Below are 18,765 nucleotides of genomic sequence, written 5' to 3' on the forward strand. Positions count from 1 at the left end.
TCTTCCAAGTTCTGACACTGCTGATAAAACAGAATGTAAGACTGTCCTCTACTTGATCAATATCCGTGCCATTCATTACATAAGGTAGGGGATTCTGATGATAACCCAGACTCCGGTGAAGAAGTCTAACAGCAATTTAAAGTGTGGAATGATCATCTACTTGCATCCTCATCAGCTGTGGAAATTATGGTGTCCTTGAACTCTGGCAAAGTCTAATGGTTTTTATTGCTATATACTCGGAGATGACCCTTAGAACACTAGAAAATAGTAGAACTTAAGTACAATGCAAAGCTGCAATCGAATGAGTGCCACGCTTTTTCACAGGGGATGTAGCTCAGTGGTAGAGTGCATGCTTTGCATGTATGAGGCCCCGGGTTCAATCCCTGGCATCTCCATGTTTTGCAAAATGTAGATTCTTTCTTAACTCTATGTAACCTCTCCAGATCAACAAATGCATTAAAAAAAACTCTAGAGAAATTGGAAAAGTTTCAATCAAACTATGAAAAATTATTGACCAGTCTATAAAATGTGATGTTGCTCAGTGGTAGATTATATTCCCCAGAATCTGTGTTTCCTCATTGAAATAAAAGTTATCATATGATACCTACAGTATCCTTGAAATCTATACAGCAAGGTATAATTGTTATCTTTGCTCTGTGCTCTGAGTTTAACCTTAGAACAGTGGAAGTAGTAGAACTTGAGTACTATGCAGAACAGCAATCGCTCGGTATCGAACCACACCAACTCAAAGGGGGTGTAGCTCAGTGGTAGAGCGCATGCTTTGCATGTATGAGGCCCCGGGTTCAATTCCCTGCATCTCCATGTTTTGCAAAATATAGATTCTTACTTATCTGTATGTAACCTCTTCAGAAGAGCCCAAGACCAACAAATGCATGAATGCACTCTACAGTAATGGGCAAGAATTAACACCAATAATGAAAAATAATAGATCATTCTATTAAATGTGATGTAGCTCAGTGGTAGATTATATTCTGTGGATACTGTGTTTCCTTATTTAACCAGCAGTTACCATATCATACCTACTGACATTCTCCAAACACTGATGTCAAGTATATGGTAATTATGAAACAGAGTTTTAATTTCACTGGGAAATGTACTATAAAAGCAGTAGTTTCATAAAAGAACAAATCGCACGATACAGCAAAACTAATTGATTAAGAAGGACAGACATCTTTAAACACATTGTGAACCTATGGAGGATGGATTTGGGCTTGAATGTCAAGTAATTAGTGATCAATCAATGCATGAAAAGATAAACACATATCAACTCTGTACAAAATACCTGGTTAAGTCATAGTCAGCAATGCCCAGGAGGCAGTCATAGCCTGCATCCTATGTGCCCTTCTTCCAAGTTCTGACACTGCTGATAAAACAGAATGTAAGACTGTCCTCTACTTGGCAATACTTGATCAATATCCATGCCATTCATTACATAAGGTAGGGGATTCTGTCATAGTGATGAGCGGATTCGTGATGATAACCCAGACTCCGGTGAAGAAGTCTAACAGCAATTTAAAGTGTGGAATGATCATCTACTTGCATCCTCATCAGCTGTGGAAATTATGGTGTCCTTGAACTCTGGCAAAGTCTAATGGTTTTTATTGCTATATACTCGGAGATGACCCTTAGAACACTAGAAAATAGTAGAACTTAAGTACAAAGCAAAGCTGCAATCGAATGAGTGCCACACTTTTTCACAGGGGATGTAGCTCAGTGGTAAAGCGCATGCTTTGCATGTGTGAGGCCCCGGGTTCAATCCCTAGCATCTCCATGTTTTGCAAAATGTAGATTCTTTCTTAACTCTATGTAACCTCTCCAGATCAACAAATGCATTAAAAAAAACTCTAGAGAAATTGGAAAAGTTTCAATCAAACTATGAAAAATTATTGACCAGTCTATAAAATGTGAGGTTGCTCAGTGGTAGATTATATTCCCCAGAATCTGTGTTTCCTCATTGAAATAAAAGTTATCATATGATACCTACAGTATCCTTGAAATCTATACAGCAAGGTATAATTGTTATCTTTGCTCCGTGCTCTGAGTTTAACCTTAGAACAGTGGAAGTAGTAGAACTTGAGTACTATGCAGAACAGCAATCACTCGGTATCAAAACACACCAACTCAGAGGGGATGTAGCTCAGTGGTAGAGCGCATGCTTTGCATGTATGAGGCCCCGGGTTCAATCCCCGGCATCTCCATGTTTTGCAAAATATAGATTCTTACTTATCTGTATGTAACCTCTTCAAAAGAGCCCAAGACCAACAAATGCATGAATGCACTCTACAGTAATGGGCAAGAATTAACACCAATTATGAAAAATAATTGATCATTCTATTAAATGTGATGTAGCTCAGTGGTAGATTATATTCTGTGGATACTGTGTTTCCTTATTTAACCAGCAGTTACCATATCATACCTACTGACATTCTCCAAACACTGATGTCAAGTATATGGTAATTATGAAACAGAGTTTTAATTTCACTGGGAAATGTACTATAAAAGCAGTAGTTTCATAAAAGAACAAATCGCACGATACAGCAAAACTAATTGATTAAGAAGGACAGACATCTTTAAACACATTGTGAACCTATGGAGGATGGATTTGGGCTTGAATGTCAAGTAATTAGTGATCAATCAATGCATGAAAAGATAAACACATATCAACTCTGTACAAAATACCTGGTTAAGCCATAGTCAGCAATGCCCAGGAGGCAGTCATAGCCTGCACCCTATGTGCCCTTCTTCCAAGTTCTGACACTGCTGATAAAACAGAATGTAAGACTGTCCTCTACTTGGCAATACTTGATCAATATCCATGCCATTCATTACATAAGGTAGGGGATTCTGATGATAACCCAGACTCCGGTGAAGAAGTCTAACAGCAATTTAAAGTGTGGAATGATCATCTACTTGCATCCTCATCAGCTGTGGAAATTATGGTGTCCTTGAACTCTGGCAAAGTGTAATGGTTTTTATTGCTTTATACTCGGAGATGACCCTTAGAACACTAGAAAATAGTAGAACTTGAGTACAATGCAAAGCTGCAATCGAATGAGTACCACACTTTTTCACAGGGGATGTAGCTCAGTGGTAGAGCGCATGCTTTGCATGTATGAGGCCCTGGGTTCAATCCCCGGCATCTCCATGTTTTGCAAAATGTAGATTCTCTCTTAACTCTATGTAACCTCTCCAGATCAACAAATGCATTAAAAAAATTTCTAGAGAAATTGGAAAAGTTTCAATCAAACTATGAAAAATTATTGACCAGTCTATAAAATGTGATGTTGCTCAGTGGTAGATTATATTCCCCAGAATCTGTGTTTCCTCATTGAAATAAAAGTTATCATATGATACCTACAGTATCCTTGAAATCTATACAGCAAGATATAATTGTTATCTTTGCTCCGTGCTCTGAGTTTAACCTTAGAACAGTGGAAGTAGTAGAACTTGATTACTATGCAGAACAGCAATCGCTCGGTATCAAACCACACCAACTCAAAGGGGATGTAGCTCAGTGGTAGAGCGCATGCTTTGCATGTATGAGGCCCCGGGTTCAATCCCCGCATCTCCATGTTTTGCAAAATATAGATTCTTACTTATCTGTATGTAACCTCTTCAGAAGAGCCCAAGACCAACAAATGCATGAATGCACTCTACAGTAATGGGCAAGAATTAACACCAATTATGAAAAATAATTGATCATTCTATTAAATGTGATGTAGCTCAGTGGTAGATTATATTCTGTGGATACTGTGTTTCCTTATTTAACCAGCAGTTACCATATCATACCTACTGACATTCTCCAAACACTGATGTCAAGTATATGGTAATTATGAAACAGAGTTTTAATTTCACTGGGAAATGAACTATAAAAGCAGTAGTTTCATAAAAGAACAAATCACACGATACAGCAAAACTAATTGATTAAGAAGGACAGACATCTTTAAACACATTGTGAACCTATGGAGGATGGATTTGGGCTTGAATGTCAAGTCATTAGTGATCAATCAATGCATGAAAAGATAAACACATATCAACTCTGTACAAAATACCTGGTGAAGCCTTAGTCAGCAATGCCCAGGAGGCAGTCATAGCCTGCATCCTATGTGCCCTTCTTCCAAGTTCTGACACTGCTGATAAAACAGAATGTAAGACTGTCCTCTACTTGGCAATACTTGATCAATATCCATGCCATTCATTACATAAGGTAGGGGATTCTGATGATAACCCAGACTCCGGTGAAGAAGTCTAACAGCAATTTAAAGTGTGGAATGATCATCTACTTGTATCCTCATCAGTTGTGGAAACTATGGTGTCCTTGAACTCTGGCAAAGTGTAATGGTTTTTATTGCTTTATACTCTGAGATGACCCTTAGAACACTAGAAAATAGTAGAACTTGAGTACAATGCAAAGCTGCAATCGAATGAGTACCACACTTTTTCACAGGGGATGTAGCTCAGTGGTAGAGCGCATGCTTCGCATGTATGAGGCCCTGGGTTCAATCCCTGGCATCTCCATGTTTTGCAAAGTGTAGATTCTTTCTAAACTCTATGTAACCTCTCCAGATCAACAAATGCATTAAAATACTCTAGAGAAATTGGAAAAGTTTCAATCAAACTATGAAAAATTATTGACCAGTCTATAAAATGTGATGTTGCTCAGTGGTAGATTATATTCCCCAGAATCTGTGTTTCCGCATTGAAATAAAAGTTATCATATGATACCTACAGTATCCTTGAAATCTATACAGCAAGGTATAATTGTTATCTTTGCTCCGTGCTCTGAGTTTAACCTTAGAACAGTGGAAGTAGTAGAACTTGAGTACTATGCAGAACAGCAATCGCTCGGTATCAAAACACACCAACTCAAAGGGGATGTAGCTCAGTGGTAGAGCGCATGCTTTGCATGTATAAGGCCCCGGGTTCAATCCCCGGCATCTCCATGTTTTGCAAAATATAGATTCTTACTTATCTGTATGTAACCTCTTCAGAAGAGCCCAAGACCAACAAATGCATGAATGCACTCTACAGTAATGGGCAAGAATTAACACCAAATATGAAAAATAATTGATCATTCTATTAAATGTGATGTAGCTCAGTGGTAGATTATATTCTGTGGATATTGTGTTTCCTTATTTAACCAGCAGTTGCCATATCATACCTACTGACATTCTCCAAACACTGATGTCAAGTATATGGTAATTATGAAACAGAGTTTTAATTTCAGTGGGAAATGAACTATAAAAGCAGTAGTTTCATAAAAGAACAAATCACACGATACAGCAAAACTAATTGATTAAGAAGGACAGACATCTTTAAACACATTGTGAACCTATGGAGGATGGATTTGGGCTTGAATGTCAAGTAATTAGTGATCAATCAATGCATGAAAAGATAAACACATATCAACTCTGTACAAAATACCTGGTTAAGCCTTAGTCAGCAATGCCCAGGAGGCAGTCATAGCCTGTATCCTATGTGCCCTTCTTCCAAGTTCTGACAATGCTGATAAAACAGAATGTAAGACTGTCCTCTACTTGGCAATACTTGATCAATATCCATGCCATTCATTACATAAGGTAGGGGATTCTGATGATAACCCAGACTCTGGTGAAGAAGTCTAAAAGCAATTTAAAGTGTGGAATGATCATCTACTTGTATCCTCATCAGCTGTGGAAACTATGGTGTCCTTGAACTCTGGCAAAGTGTAATGGTTTTTATTGCTTTATACTGTGAGATGACCATTAGAACACTAGAAAATAGTAGAACTTGAGTACAATGCAAAGCTGCAATCGAATGAGTACCACACTTTTTCACAGGGGATGTAGCTCAGTGGTAGAGCGCATGCTTCGCATGTATGAGGCCCTGGGTTCACTCCCCGGCATCTCCATGTTTTGCAAAATGTAGATTCTTTCTTAACTCTATGTAACCTCTCCAGATCAACAAATGCATTAAAATACTCTAGAGAAATTGGAAAAGTTTCAATCAAACTATGAAAAATTATTGACCAGTCTATAAAATGTTATGTTGCTCAGTGGTAGATTATATTCCCCAGAATCTGTGTTTCCGCATTGAAATAAAAGTTATCATATGATACCTACAGTATCCTTGAAATCTATACAGCAAGGCATAATTGTTATCTTTGCTCCGTGCTCTGAGTTTAACCTTAGAACATTGGAAGTAGTAGAACTTGAGTACTATGCAGAACGGCAATCACTCGGTATCAAAACACACCAACTCAAAGGGGATGTAGCTCAGTGGTAGAGCACATGCTTTGCATGTATGAGGCCCCGGGTTCAATCCCCGGCATCTCCATGTTTTGCAAAATGTAGATTCTTACTTATCTGTATGTAACCTCTTCAGAAGAGCCCAAGACCAACAAATGCATGAATGCACTCTACAGTAATGGGCAAGAAATAAAACCAATAATGAAAAATAATTGATCATTCTATTAAATGTGATGTAGCTCAGTGGTAGATTATATTCTGTGGATACTGTGTTTCCTTATTTAACCAGCAGTTACCATATCATACCTACTGACAATCTCCAAACACTGATGTCAAGTATATGGTAATTATGAAACAGAGTTTTAATTTCACTGGGAAATGTACTATAAAAGCAGTAGTTTCATAAAAGAACAAATCGCACGATACAGCAAAACTAATTGATTAAGAAGGACAGACATCTTTAAACACATTGTGAACCTATGGAGGATGGATTTGGGCTTGAATGTCAAGTAATTAGTGATCAATCAATGCATGAAAAGATAAACACATATCAACTCTGTACAAAATACCTGGTTAAGCCATAGTCAGCAATGCCCAGGAGGCAGTCATAGCCTGCATCCTATGTGCCCTTCTTCCAAGTTCTGACACTGCTGATAAAACAGAATGTAAGACTGTCCTCTACTTGGCAATACTTGATCAATATCCATGCCATTCATTACATAAGGTAGGGGATTCTGATGATAACCCAGACTCCGGTGAAGAAGTCTAACAGCAATTTAAAGTGTGGAATGATCATCTACTTGCATCCTCATCAGCTGTGGAAATTATGGTGTCCTTGAACTCTGGCAAAGTGTACTGGTTTTTATTGCTTTATACTCGGAGATGACCCTTAGAACACTAGAAAATAGTAGAACTTGAGTACAATGCAAAGCTGCAATCGAATGAGTACCACACTTTTTCACAGGGGATGTAGCTCAGTGGTAGAGCGCATGCTTTGCATGTATGAGGCCCTGGGTTCAATCCCTGGCATCTCTATGTTTTGCAAAATGTAGATTCTCTCTTAACTCTATGTAACCTCTCCAGATCAACAAATGCATTAAAAAAAACTCTAGAGAAATTGGAAAAGTTTCAATCAAACTATGAAAAATTATTGACCAGTCTATAAAATGTGATGTTGCTCAGTGGTAGATTATATTCCCCAGAATCTGTTTCCTCATTGAAATAAAAGTTATCATATGATACCTACAGTATCCTTGAAATCTATACAGCAAGGTATAATTGTTATCTTTGCTCCGTGCTCTGAGTTTAACCTTAGAACAGTGGAAGTAGTAGAACTTGAGTACTATGCAGAACAGCAATCGCTCGGTATCAAAACACACCAACTCAAAGGGGATGTAGCTCAGTGGTAGAGCGCATGCTTTGCATGTATGAGGCTCCGGGTTCAATTCCTGGCATCTCCATGTTTTGCAAAATATAGATTCTTACTTATCTGTATGTAACCTCTTCAGAAGAGCCCAAGACCAACAAATGCATGAATGCACTCTACAGTAATGGGCAAGAATTAACACCAATTATGAAAAATAATTGATCATTCTATTAAATGTGATGTAGCTCAGTGGTAGATTATATTCTGTGGATACTGTGTTTCCTCATTTAACCAGCACTTACCATATCATACCTACTGACATTCTCCAAACACTGAGGTCAAGTATATGGTAATTATGAAACAGAGTTTTAATTTCACTGGGAAATGAACTATAAAAGCAGTAGTTTCATAAAAGAACAAATCACACGATACAGCAAAACTAATTGATTAAGAAGGACAGACATCTTTAAACACATTGTGAACCTATGGAGGATGGATTTGGGCTTGAATGTCAAGTAATTAGTGATCAATCAATGCATGAAAAGATAAACACATATCAACTCTGTACAAAATACCTGGTGAAGCCTTAGTCAGCAATGCCCAGGAGACAGTCATAGCCTGTATCCTATGTGCCCTTCTTCCAAGTTCTGACACTGCTGATAAAACAGAATGTAAGACTGTCCTCTACTTGGCAATACTTGATCAATATCCATGCCATTCATTACATAAGGTAGGGGATTCTGATGATAACCCAGACTCCGGTGAAGAAGTCTAACAGCAATTTAAAGTGTGGAATGATCATCTACTTGCATCCTCATCAGCTGTGGAAACTATGGTGTCCTTGAACTCTGGCAAAGTGTAATGGTTTTTATTGCTTTATACTCTGAGATGACCCTTAGAACACTAGAAAATAGTAGAACTTGAGTACAATGCAAAGCTGCAATCGAATGAGTACCACGTTTTTTCACAGGGGATGTAGCTCAGTGGTAGAGCGCACGCTTCGCATGTATGAGGCCCTGGGTTCAATCCCCGGTATCTCCATGTTTTGCAAAATGTAGATTCTTTCTTAACTCTATGTAACCTCTCCAGATCAACAAATGCATTAAAATACTCTAGAGAAATTGGAAAAGTTTCAATCAAACTATGAAAAATTATTGACCAGTCTATAAAATGTGATGTTGCTCAGTGGTAGATTATATTCCCCAGAATCTGTGTTTCCTCATTGAAATAAAAGTTATCATATGATACCTACAGTATCCTTGAAATCTATACAGCAAGGTATAATTGTTATCTTTGCTCCGTGCTCTGAGTTTAACCTTAGAACAGTGGAAGTAGTAGAACTTGAGTACTATGCAGAACAGCAATCGCTCGGTATCAAAACACACCAACTCAAAGGGGATGTAGCTCAGTGGTAGAGCGCATGCTTTGCATGTATAAGGCCCCGGGTTCAATCCCCGGCATCTCCATGTTTTGCAAAATATAGATTCTTACTTATCTGTATGTAACCTCTTCAGAAGAGCCCAAGACCAACAAATGCATGAATGCACTCTACAGTAATGGGCAAGAATTAACACCAATTATGAAAAATAATTGATCATTCTATTAAATGTGATGTAGCTCAGTGGTAGATGATATTCTGTGGATATTGTGTTAACTTATTTAACCAGCAGTTGCCATATCATACCTACTGACATTCTCCAAACACTGATGTCAAGTATATGGTAATTATGAAACAGAGTTTTAATTTCAGTGGGAAATGAACTATAAAAGCAGTAGTTTCATAAAAGAACAAATCACACGATACAGCAAAACTAATTGATTAAGAAGGACAGACATCTTTAAACACATTGTGAACCTATGGAGGATGGATTTGGGCTTGAATGTCAAGTAATTAGTGATCAATCAATGCATGAAAAGATAAACACATATCAACTCTGTACAAAATACCTGGTGAAGCCTTAGTCAGCAATGCCCAGGAGGCAGTCATAGCCTGTATCCTATGTGCCCTTCTTCCAAGTTCTGACAATGCTGATAAAACAGAATGTAAGACTGTCCTCTACTTGGCAATACTTGATCAATATCCATGCCATTCATTACATAAGGTAGGGGATTCTGATGATAACCCAGACTCTGGTGAAGAAGTCTAACAGCAATTTAAAGTGTGGAATGATCATCTACTTGTATCCTCATCAGCTGTGGAAACTATGGTGTCCTTGAACTCTGGCAAAGTGTAATGGTTTTTATTGCTTTATACTGTGAGATGACCATTAGAACACTAGAAAATAGTAGAACTTGAGTACAATGCAAAGCTGCAATCGAATGAGTACCACACTTTTTCACAGGGGATGTAGCTTAGTGGTAGAGCGCATGCTTCGCATGTATGAGGCCCTGGGTTCACTCCCCGGCATCTCCATGTTTTGCAAAATGTAGATTCTTTCTTAACTCTATGTAACCTCTCCAGATCAACAAATGCATTAAAATACTCTAGAGAAATTGGAAAAGTTTCAATCAAACTATGAAAAATTATTGACCAGTCTATAAAATGTTATGTTGCTCAGTGGTAGATTATATTCCCCAGAATCTGTGTTTCCGCATTGAAATAAAAGTTATCATATGATACCTACAGTATCCTTGAAATCTATACAGCAAGGTATAATTGTTATCTTTGCTCCGTGCTCTGAGTTTAACCTTAGAACATTGGAAGTAGTAGAACTTGAGTACTATGCAGAACGGCAATCACTCGGTATCAAAACACACCAACTCAAAGGGGATGTAGCTCAGTGGTAGAGCACATGCTTTGCATGTATGAGGCCCCGGGTTCAATCCCCGGCATCTCCATGTTTTGCAAAATGTAGATTCTTACTTATCTGTATGTAACCTCTTCAGAAGAGCCCAAGACCAACAAATGCATGAATGCACTCTACAGTAATGGGCAAGAATTAAAACCAATTATGAAAAATAATTGATCATTCTATTAAATGTGATGTAGCTCAGTGGTAGATTATATTCTGTGGATACTGTGTTTCCTTATTTAACCAGCAGTTACCATATCATACCTACTGACAATCTCCAAACACTGATGTCAAGTATATGGTAATTATGAAACAGAGTTTTAATTTCACTGGGAAATGTACTATAAAAGCAGTAGTTTCATAAAAGAACAAATCGCACGATACAGCAAAACTAATTGATTAAGAAGGACAGACATCTTTAAACACATTGTGAACCTATGGAGGATGGATTTGGGCTTGAATGTCAAGTAATTAGTGATCAATCAATGCATGAAAAGATAAACACATATCAACTCTGTACAAAATACCTGGTTAAGCCATAGTCAGCAATGCCCAGGAGGCAGTCATAGCCTGCATCCTATGTGCCCTTCTTCCAAGTTCTGACACTGCTGATAAAACAGAATGTAAGACTGTCCTCTACTTGGCAATACTTGATCAATATCCATGCCATTCATTACATAAGGTAGGGGATTCTGATGATAACCCAGACTCCGGTGAAGAAGTCTAACAGCAATTTAAAGTGTGGAATGATCATCTACTTGCATCCTCATCAGCTGTGGAAATTATGGTGTCCTTGAACTCTGGCAAAGTGTACTGGTTTTTATTGCTTTATACTCGGAGATGACCCTTAGAACACTAGAAAATAGTAGAACTTGAGTACAATGCAAAGCTGCAATCGAATGAGTACCACACTTTTTCACAGGGGATGTAGCTCAGTGGTAGAGCGCATGCTTTGCATGTATGAGGCCCTGGGTTCAATCCCTGGCATCTCTATGTTTTGCAAAATGTAGATTCTCTCTTAACTCTATGTAACCTCTCCAGATCAACAAATGCATTAAAAAAAACTCTAGAGAAATTGGAAAAGTTTCAATCAAACTATGAAAAATTATTGACCAGTCTATAAAATGTGATGTTGCTCAGTGGTAGATTATATTCCCCAGAATCTGTTTCCTCATTGAAATAAAAGTTATCATATGATACCTACAGTATCCTTGAAATCTATACAGCAAGATATAATTGTTATCTTTGCTCCGTGCTCTGAGTTTAACCTTAGAACAGTGGAAGTAGTAGAACTTGATTACTATGCAGAACAGCAATCGCTCGGTATCAAACCACACCAACTCAAAGGGGATGTAGCTCAGTGGTAGAGCGCATGCTTTGCATGTATGAGGCCCCGGGTTCAATCCCCGGTATCTCCATGTTTTGCAAAATATAGATTCTTACTTATCTGTATGTAACCTCTTCAGAAGAGCCAAAGACCAACAACTGCATGAATGTACTCTACAGTAATGGGCAAGAATTAACACCAATTATGAAAAATAATTGATCATTCTATTAAATGTGATGTAGCTCAGTGGTAGATTATATTCTGTGGATACTGTGTTTCCTTATTTAACCAGCAGTTACCATATCATACCTACTGACATTCTCCAAACACTGATGTCAAGTATATGGTAATTATGAAACAGAGTTTTAATTTCACTGGGAAATGTACTATAAAAGCAGTAGTTTCATAAAAGAACAAATCACACGATACAGCAAAACTAATTGATTAAGAAGGACAGACATCTTTAAACACATTGTGAACCTATGGAGGATGGATTTGGGCTTGAATGTCAAGTAATTAGTGATCAATCAATGCATGAAAAGATAAACACATATCAACTCTGTACAAAATACCTGGTGAAGCCTTAGTCAGCAATGCCCAGGAGGCAGTCATAGCCTGCATCCTATGTGCCCTTCTTCCAAGTTCTGACACTGCTGATAAAACAGAATGTAAGACTGTCCTCTACTTGGCAATACTTGATCAATATCCATGCCATTCATTACATAAGGTAGGGGATTCTGATGATAACCCAGACTCCGGTGAAGAAGTCTAACAGCAATTTAAAGTGTGGAATGATCATCTACTTGCATCCTCATCAGCTGTGGAAATTATGGTGTCCTTGAACTCTGGCAAAGTCTAATGGTTTTTATTGCTATATACTCGGAGATGACCCTTAGAACACTAGAAAATAGTAGAACTTAAGTACAAAGCAAAGCTGCAATCGAATGAGTGCCACACTTTTTCACAGGGGATGTAGCTCAGTGGTAGAGCGCATGCTTTGCATGTATGAGGCCCTGGGTTCAATCCCCGGCATCTCCATGTTTTGCAAAATGTAGATTCTTTCTTAACTCTATGTAACCTCTCCAGATCAACAAATGCATTAAAAAAAACTCTAGAGAAATTGGAAAAGTTTCAATCAAACTATGAAAAATTATTGACCAGTCTATAAAATGTGATGTTGCTCAGTGGTAGATTATATTCCCCAGAATCTGTGTTTCCTCATTGAAATAAAAGTTATCATATGATACCTACAGTATCCTTGAAATCTATACAGCAAGGTATAATTGTTATCTTTGCTCCGTGCTCTGAGTTTAACCTTAGAACAGTGGAAGTAGTAGAACTTGAGTACTATGCAGAACAGCAATCACTCGGTATCAAAACAAACCAACTCAGAGGGGATGTAGCTCAGTGGCAGAGCGCATGCTTTGCATGTATGAGGCCCCGGGTTCAATCCCCGGCATCTCCATGTTTTGCAAAATATAGATTCTTACTTATCTGTATGTAACCTCTTCAGAAGAGCCCAAGACCAACAAATGCATGAATGCACTCTACAGTAATGGGCAAGAATTAACACCAATTATGAAAAATAATTGATCATTCTATTAAATGTGATGTAGCTCAGTGGTAGATTATATTCTGTGGATACTGTGTTTCCTTATTTAACCAGCAGTTACCATATCATACCTACTGACATTCTCCAAACACTGATGTCAAGTATATGGTAATTATGAAACAGAGTTTTAATTTCACTGGGAAATGTACTATAAAAGCAGTAGTTTCATAAAAGAACAAATCGCACGATACAGCAAAACTAATTGATTAAGAAGGACAGACATCTTAAAACACATTGTGAACCTATGGAGGATGGATTTGGGCTTGAATGTCAAGTAATTAGTGATCAATCAATGCATGAAAAGATAAACACATATCAACTCTGTACAAAATACCTGGTGAAGCCTTAGTCAGCAATGCCCAGGAGGCAGTCATAGCCTGCATCCTATGTGCCCTTCTTCCAAGTTCTGACACTGCTGATAAAACAGAATGTAAGACTGTCCTCTACTTGGCAATACTTGATCAATATCCATGCCATTCATTACATAAGGTAGGGGATTCTGATGATAACCCAGACTTCGGTGAAGAAGTCTAACAGCAATTTAAAGTGTGGAATGATCATCTACTTGCATCCTCATCAGCTGTGGAAATTATGGTGTCCTTGAACTCTGGCAAAGTCTAATGGTTTTTATTGCTATATACTCGGAGATGACCCTTAGAACACTAGAAAATAGTAGAACTTAAGTACAAAGCAAAGCTGCAATCGAATGAGTGCCACACTTTTTCACAGGGGTTGTAGCTCAGTGGTAGAGCGCATGCTTTGCATGTATGAGGCCCCGGGTTCAATCCCCGGCATCTCCATGTTTTGCAAAATGTAGATTCTTTCTTAACTCTATGTAACCTCTCCAGATCAACAAATGCATTAAAAAAAACTCTAGAGAAATTGGAAAAGTTTCAATCAAACTATGAAAAATTATTGACCAGTCTATAAAATGTGATGTTGCTCAGTGGTAGATTATATTCCACAGAATCTGTGTTTCCTCATTGAAATAAAAGTTATCATATGATACCTACAGTATCCTTGAAATCTATACAGCAAGGTATAATTGTTATCTTTGCTCCGTGCTCTGAGTTTAACCTTAGAACAGTGGAAGTAGTAGAACTTGAGTACTATGCAGAACAGCAATCGCTCGGTATCGAACCACCCCAACTCAAAGGAGATGTAGCTCAGTGGTAGAGCGCATGCTTTGCATGTATGAGGCCCCGGGTTCAATTCCCTGCATCTCCATGTTTTGCAAAATATAGATTCTTACTTATCTGTATGTAACCTCTTCAGAAGAGCCCAAGACCAACAAATGCATGAATGCACTCTACAGTAATGGGCAAGAATTAACACCAATTATGAAAAATAATAGATCATTCTATTAAATGTGATGTAGCTCAGTGGTAGATTATATTCTGTGGATACTGTGTTTCCTTATTTAACCAGCAGTTACCATATCATACCTACTGACATTCTCCAAACACTGATGTCAAGTATATGGTAATTATGAAACAGAGTTTTAATTTCACTGGGAAATGTACTATAAAAGCAGTAGTTTCATAAAAGAACAAATCGCACGATACAGCAAAACTAATTGATTAAGAAGGACAGACATCTTTAAACACATTGTGAACCTATGGAGGATGGATTTGGGCTTGAATGTCAAGTAATTAGTGATCAATCAATGCATGAAAAGATAAACACATATCAACTCTGTACAAAATACCTGGTTAAGTCATAGTCAGCAATGCCCAGGAGGCAGTCATAGCCTGCATCCTATGTGCCCTTCTTCCAAGTTCTGACACTGCTGATAAAACAGAATGTAAGACTGTCTTCTACTTGGCAATACTTGATCAATATCCATGCCATTCATTACATAAGGTAGGGGATTCTGTCATAGTGATGAGCGGATTCGTGATGATAACCCAGACTCCGGTGAAGAAGTCTAACAGCAATTTAAAGTGTGGAATGATCATCTACTTGCATCCTCATCAGCTGTGGAAATTATGGTGTCCTTGAACTCTGGCAAAGTGTAATGGTTTTTATTGCTTTATACTCGGAGATGACCCTTAGAACACTAGAAAATAGTAGAACTTGAGTACAATGCAAAGCTGCAATCGAATGAGTACCACACTTTTTCACAGGGGATGTAGCTCAGTGGTAGAGCGCATGCTTTGCATGTATGAGGCCCCGGGTTCAATCCCCGGCATCTCCATGTTTTGCAAAATGTAGATTCTTTCTTAACTCTATGTAACCTCTCCAGATCAACAAATGCATTAAAAAAAACTCTAGAGAAATTGGAAAAGTTTCAATCAAACTATGAAAAATTATTGACCAGTCTATAAAATGTGATGTTGCTCAGTGGTAGATTATATTCCCCAGAATCTGTGTTTCCTCATTGAAATAAAAGTTATCATATGATACCTACAGTATCCTTGAAATCTATACAGCAAGTTATAATTGTTATCTTTGCTCCGTGCTCTGAGTTTAACCTTAGAACAGTGGAAGTAGTAGAACTTGAGTACTATGCAGAACAGCAATCACTCGGTATCAAAACACACCAACTCAGAGGGGATGTAGCTCAGTGGTAGAGCGCATGCTTTGCATGTATGAGGCCCCGGGTTCAATCCCCGGCATCTCCATGTTTTGCAAAATATAGATTCTTACTTATCTGTATGTAACCTCTTCAAAAGAGCCCAAGACCAACAAATGCATGAATGCACTCTACAGTAATGGGCAAGAATTAACACCAATTATGAAAAACAATTGATCATTCTATTAAATGTGATGTAGCTCAGTGGTAGATTATATTCTGTGGATACTGTGTTTCCTTATTTAACCAGCAGTTACCATATCATACCTACTGACATTCTCCAAACACTGATGTCAAGTATATGGTAATTATGAAACAGAGTTTTAATTTCACTGGGAAATGTACTATAAAAGCAGTAGTTTCATAAAAGAACAAATCACACGATACAGCAAAACTAATTGATTAAGAAGGACAGACATCTTTAAACACATTGTGAACCTATGGAGGATGGATTTGGGCTTGAATGTCAAGTAATTAGTGATCAATCAATGCATGAAAAGATAAACACATATCAACTCTGTACAAAATACCTGGTGAAGCCTTAGTCAGCAATGCCCAGGAGGCAGTCATAGCCTGCATCCTATGTGCCCTTCTTCCAAGTTCTGACACTGCTGATAAAACAGAATGTAAGACTGTCCTCTACTTGGCAATACTTGATCAATATCCATGCCATTCATTACATAAGGTAGGGGATTCTGATGATAACCCAGACTCCGGTGAAGAAGTCTAACAGCAATTTAAAGTGTGGAATGATCATCTACTTGCATCCTCATCAGCTGTGGAAATTATGGTGTCCTTGAACTCTGGCAAAGTCTAATGGTTTTTATTGCTATATACTCGGAGATGACCCTTAGAACACTAGAAAATAGTAGAACTTAAGTACAAAGCAAAGCTGCAATCGAATGAGTGCCACACTTTTTCACAGGGGATGTAGCTCAGTGGTAGAGCGCATGCTTTGCATGTATGAGGCCCCGGGTTCAATCCCCGGCATCTCCATGTTTTGCAAAATGTAGATTCTTTCTTAACTCTATGTAACCTCTCCAGATCAACAAATGCATAAAAAAAACCTCTAGAGAAATTGGAAAAGTTTCAATCAAACTATGAAAAATTATTGACCTGTCTATAAAATGTGATGTTGCTCAGTGGTAGATTATATTCCCCAGAATCTGTGTTTCCTCATTGAAATAAAAGTTATCATATGATACCTACAGTATCCTTGAAATCTATACAGCAAGGTATAATTGTTATCTTTGCTCCGTGCTCTGAGTTTAACCTTAGAACAGTGGAAGTAGTAGAACTTGAGTACTATGCAGAACAGCAATCACTCGGTATCAAAACAAACCAACTCAGAGGGGATGTAGCTCAGTGGCAGAGCGCATGCTTTGCATGTATGAGGCCCCGGGTTCAATCCCCGGCATCTCCATGTTTTGCAAAATATAGATTCTTACTTATCTGTATGTAACCTCTTCAGAAGAGCCCAAGACCAACAAATGCATGAATGCACTCTACAGTAATGGGCAAGAATTAACACCAATTATGAAAAATAATTGATCATTCTATTAAATGTGATGTAGCTCAGTGGTAGATTATATTCTGTGGATACTGTGTTTCCTTATTTAACCAGCAGTTACCATATCATACCTACTGACATTCTCCAAACACTGATGTCAAGTATATGGTAATTATGAAACAGAGTTTTAATTTCACTGGGAAATGTACTATAAAAGCAGTAGTTTCATAAAAGAACAAATCGCACGATACAGCAAAACTAATTGATTAAGAAGGACAGACATCTTAAAACACATTGTGAACCTATGGAGGATGGATTTGGGCTTGAATGTCAAGTAATTAGTGATCAATCAATGCATGAAAAGATAAACACATATCAACTCTGTACAAAATACCTGGTGAAGCCTTAGTCAGCAATGCCCAGGAGGCAGACATAGCCTGCATCCTATGTGCCCTTCTTCCAAGTTCTGACACTGCTGATAAAACAGAATGTAAGACTGTCCTCTACTTGGCAATACTTGATCAATATCCATGCCATTCATTACATAAGGTAGGGGATTCTGATGATAACCCAGACTTCGGTGAAGAAGTCTAACAGCAATTTAAAGTGTGGAATGATCATCTACTTGCATCCTCATCAGCTGTGGAAATTATGGTGTCCTTGAACTCTGGCAAAGTCTAATGGTTTTTATTGCTATATACTCGGAGATGACCCTTAGAACACTAGAAAATAGTAGAACTTAAGTACAAAGCAAAGCTGCAATCGAATGAGTGCCACACTTTTTCACAGGGGAAGTAGCTCAGTGGTAGAGCGCATGCTTTGCATGTATGAGGCCCCGGGTTCAATCCCTGGCATCTCCATGTTTTGCAAAATGTAGATTCTTTCTTAACTCTATGTAACCTCTCCAGATCAACAAATGCATTAAAAAAAACTCTAGAGAAATTGGAAAAGTTTCAATCAAACTATGAAAAATTATTGACCAGTCTATAAAATGTGATGTTGCTCAGTGGTAGATTATATTCCCCAGAATCTGTGTTTCCTCATTGAAATAAAAGTTATCATATGATACCTACAGTATCCTTGAAATCTATACAGCAAGGTATAATTATTATATTTGCTCCGTGCTCTGAGTTTAACCTTAGAACAGTGGAAGTAGTAGAACTTGAGTACTATGCAGAACAGCAATCACTCGGTATCAAAACACACCAACTCAGAGGGGATGTAGCTCAGTGGTAGAGCGCATGCTTTGCATGTATGAGGCCCCGGGTTAAATCCCTGGCATCTCCATGTTTTGCAAAATATAGATTCTTACTTATCTGTATGTAACCCCTTCAA

General features: G+C 38.0%; 28 non-coding genes across 28 annotated transcripts; all 28 read left to right on the forward strand.

The window, feature by feature from the left end:
- Window positions 1-323: 323 nt before the first annotated feature.
- Window positions 324-395, forward strand: TRNAA-UGC (transfer RNA alanine (anticodon UGC)). Its single transcript has one exon. It is a non-coding gene; the product is annotated as a tRNA-Ala (tRNA).
- A 355-nt stretch (window positions 396-750) lies between these two features.
- On the forward strand, window positions 751-822 carry TRNAA-UGC (transfer RNA alanine (anticodon UGC)). Its single transcript has one exon. It is a non-coding gene; the product is annotated as a tRNA-Ala (tRNA).
- An 898-nt stretch (window positions 823-1,720) lies between these two features.
- Window positions 1,721-1,792, forward strand: TRNAA-UGC (transfer RNA alanine (anticodon UGC)). Its single transcript has one exon. It is a non-coding gene; the product is annotated as a tRNA-Ala (tRNA).
- Window positions 1,793-2,147: 355 nt separating this feature from the next.
- On the forward strand, window positions 2,148-2,219 carry TRNAA-UGC (transfer RNA alanine (anticodon UGC)). The gene has a single exon. It is a non-coding gene; the product is annotated as a tRNA-Ala (tRNA).
- An 875-nt stretch (window positions 2,220-3,094) lies between these two features.
- Window positions 3,095-3,166, forward strand: TRNAA-UGC (transfer RNA alanine (anticodon UGC)). The gene has a single exon. It is a non-coding gene; the product is annotated as a tRNA-Ala (tRNA).
- A 355-nt stretch (window positions 3,167-3,521) lies between these two features.
- Window positions 3,522-3,592, forward strand: TRNAA-UGC (transfer RNA alanine (anticodon UGC)). Its single transcript has one exon. It is a non-coding gene; the product is annotated as a tRNA-Ala (tRNA).
- An 875-nt stretch (window positions 3,593-4,467) lies between these two features.
- Window positions 4,468-4,539, forward strand: TRNAA-CGC (transfer RNA alanine (anticodon CGC)). Its single transcript has one exon. It is a non-coding gene; the product is annotated as a tRNA-Ala (tRNA).
- A 353-nt stretch (window positions 4,540-4,892) lies between these two features.
- Window positions 4,893-4,964, forward strand: TRNAA-UGC (transfer RNA alanine (anticodon UGC)). Its single transcript has one exon. It is a non-coding gene; the product is annotated as a tRNA-Ala (tRNA).
- Window positions 4,965-5,839: 875 nt separating this feature from the next.
- On the forward strand, window positions 5,840-5,911 carry TRNAA-CGC (transfer RNA alanine (anticodon CGC)). Its single transcript has one exon. It is a non-coding gene; the product is annotated as a tRNA-Ala (tRNA).
- Window positions 5,912-6,264: 353 nt separating this feature from the next.
- Window positions 6,265-6,336, forward strand: TRNAA-UGC (transfer RNA alanine (anticodon UGC)). The gene has a single exon. It is a non-coding gene; the product is annotated as a tRNA-Ala (tRNA).
- Window positions 6,337-7,211: 875 nt separating this feature from the next.
- TRNAA-UGC (transfer RNA alanine (anticodon UGC)) lies at window positions 7,212-7,283 on the forward strand. Its single transcript has one exon. It is a non-coding gene; the product is annotated as a tRNA-Ala (tRNA).
- A 353-nt stretch (window positions 7,284-7,636) lies between these two features.
- On the forward strand, window positions 7,637-7,708 carry TRNAA-UGC (transfer RNA alanine (anticodon UGC)). The gene has a single exon. It is a non-coding gene; the product is annotated as a tRNA-Ala (tRNA).
- Window positions 7,709-8,583: 875 nt separating this feature from the next.
- Window positions 8,584-8,655, forward strand: TRNAA-CGC (transfer RNA alanine (anticodon CGC)). Its single transcript has one exon. It is a non-coding gene; the product is annotated as a tRNA-Ala (tRNA).
- Window positions 8,656-9,008: 353 nt separating this feature from the next.
- Window positions 9,009-9,080, forward strand: TRNAA-UGC (transfer RNA alanine (anticodon UGC)). The gene has a single exon. It is a non-coding gene; the product is annotated as a tRNA-Ala (tRNA).
- Window positions 9,081-9,955: 875 nt separating this feature from the next.
- On the forward strand, window positions 9,956-10,027 carry TRNAA-CGC (transfer RNA alanine (anticodon CGC)). The gene has a single exon. It is a non-coding gene; the product is annotated as a tRNA-Ala (tRNA).
- Window positions 10,028-10,380: 353 nt separating this feature from the next.
- TRNAA-UGC (transfer RNA alanine (anticodon UGC)) lies at window positions 10,381-10,452 on the forward strand. The gene has a single exon. It is a non-coding gene; the product is annotated as a tRNA-Ala (tRNA).
- An 875-nt stretch (window positions 10,453-11,327) lies between these two features.
- Window positions 11,328-11,399, forward strand: TRNAA-UGC (transfer RNA alanine (anticodon UGC)). Its single transcript has one exon. It is a non-coding gene; the product is annotated as a tRNA-Ala (tRNA).
- Window positions 11,400-11,752: 353 nt separating this feature from the next.
- TRNAA-UGC (transfer RNA alanine (anticodon UGC)) lies at window positions 11,753-11,824 on the forward strand. The gene has a single exon. It is a non-coding gene; the product is annotated as a tRNA-Ala (tRNA).
- Window positions 11,825-12,699: 875 nt separating this feature from the next.
- On the forward strand, window positions 12,700-12,771 carry TRNAA-UGC (transfer RNA alanine (anticodon UGC)). Its single transcript has one exon. It is a non-coding gene; the product is annotated as a tRNA-Ala (tRNA).
- A 355-nt stretch (window positions 12,772-13,126) lies between these two features.
- Window positions 13,127-13,198, forward strand: TRNAA-UGC (transfer RNA alanine (anticodon UGC)). The gene has a single exon. It is a non-coding gene; the product is annotated as a tRNA-Ala (tRNA).
- An 875-nt stretch (window positions 13,199-14,073) lies between these two features.
- On the forward strand, window positions 14,074-14,145 carry TRNAA-UGC (transfer RNA alanine (anticodon UGC)). Its single transcript has one exon. It is a non-coding gene; the product is annotated as a tRNA-Ala (tRNA).
- Window positions 14,146-14,500: 355 nt separating this feature from the next.
- TRNAA-UGC (transfer RNA alanine (anticodon UGC)) lies at window positions 14,501-14,572 on the forward strand. The gene has a single exon. It is a non-coding gene; the product is annotated as a tRNA-Ala (tRNA).
- Window positions 14,573-15,470: 898 nt separating this feature from the next.
- TRNAA-UGC (transfer RNA alanine (anticodon UGC)) lies at window positions 15,471-15,542 on the forward strand. The gene has a single exon. It is a non-coding gene; the product is annotated as a tRNA-Ala (tRNA).
- Window positions 15,543-15,897: 355 nt separating this feature from the next.
- TRNAA-UGC (transfer RNA alanine (anticodon UGC)) lies at window positions 15,898-15,969 on the forward strand. The gene has a single exon. It is a non-coding gene; the product is annotated as a tRNA-Ala (tRNA).
- Window positions 15,970-16,844: 875 nt separating this feature from the next.
- On the forward strand, window positions 16,845-16,916 carry TRNAA-UGC (transfer RNA alanine (anticodon UGC)). The gene has a single exon. It is a non-coding gene; the product is annotated as a tRNA-Ala (tRNA).
- Window positions 16,917-17,271: 355 nt separating this feature from the next.
- On the forward strand, window positions 17,272-17,343 carry TRNAA-UGC (transfer RNA alanine (anticodon UGC)). Its single transcript has one exon. It is a non-coding gene; the product is annotated as a tRNA-Ala (tRNA).
- An 875-nt stretch (window positions 17,344-18,218) lies between these two features.
- On the forward strand, window positions 18,219-18,290 carry TRNAA-UGC (transfer RNA alanine (anticodon UGC)). Its single transcript has one exon. It is a non-coding gene; the product is annotated as a tRNA-Ala (tRNA).
- A 355-nt stretch (window positions 18,291-18,645) lies between these two features.
- TRNAA-UGC (transfer RNA alanine (anticodon UGC)) lies at window positions 18,646-18,717 on the forward strand. The gene has a single exon. It is a non-coding gene; the product is annotated as a tRNA-Ala (tRNA).
- Window positions 18,718-18,765: the final 48 nt, after the last annotated feature.

Source organism: Pseudophryne corroboree, chromosome 4 (genome assembly GCF_028390025.1).
Source record: "Pseudophryne corroboree isolate aPseCor3 chromosome 4, aPseCor3.hap2, whole genome shotgun sequence".
NCBI classification, from domain to species: domain Eukaryota; kingdom Metazoa; phylum Chordata; class Amphibia; order Anura; family Myobatrachidae; genus Pseudophryne; species Pseudophryne corroboree.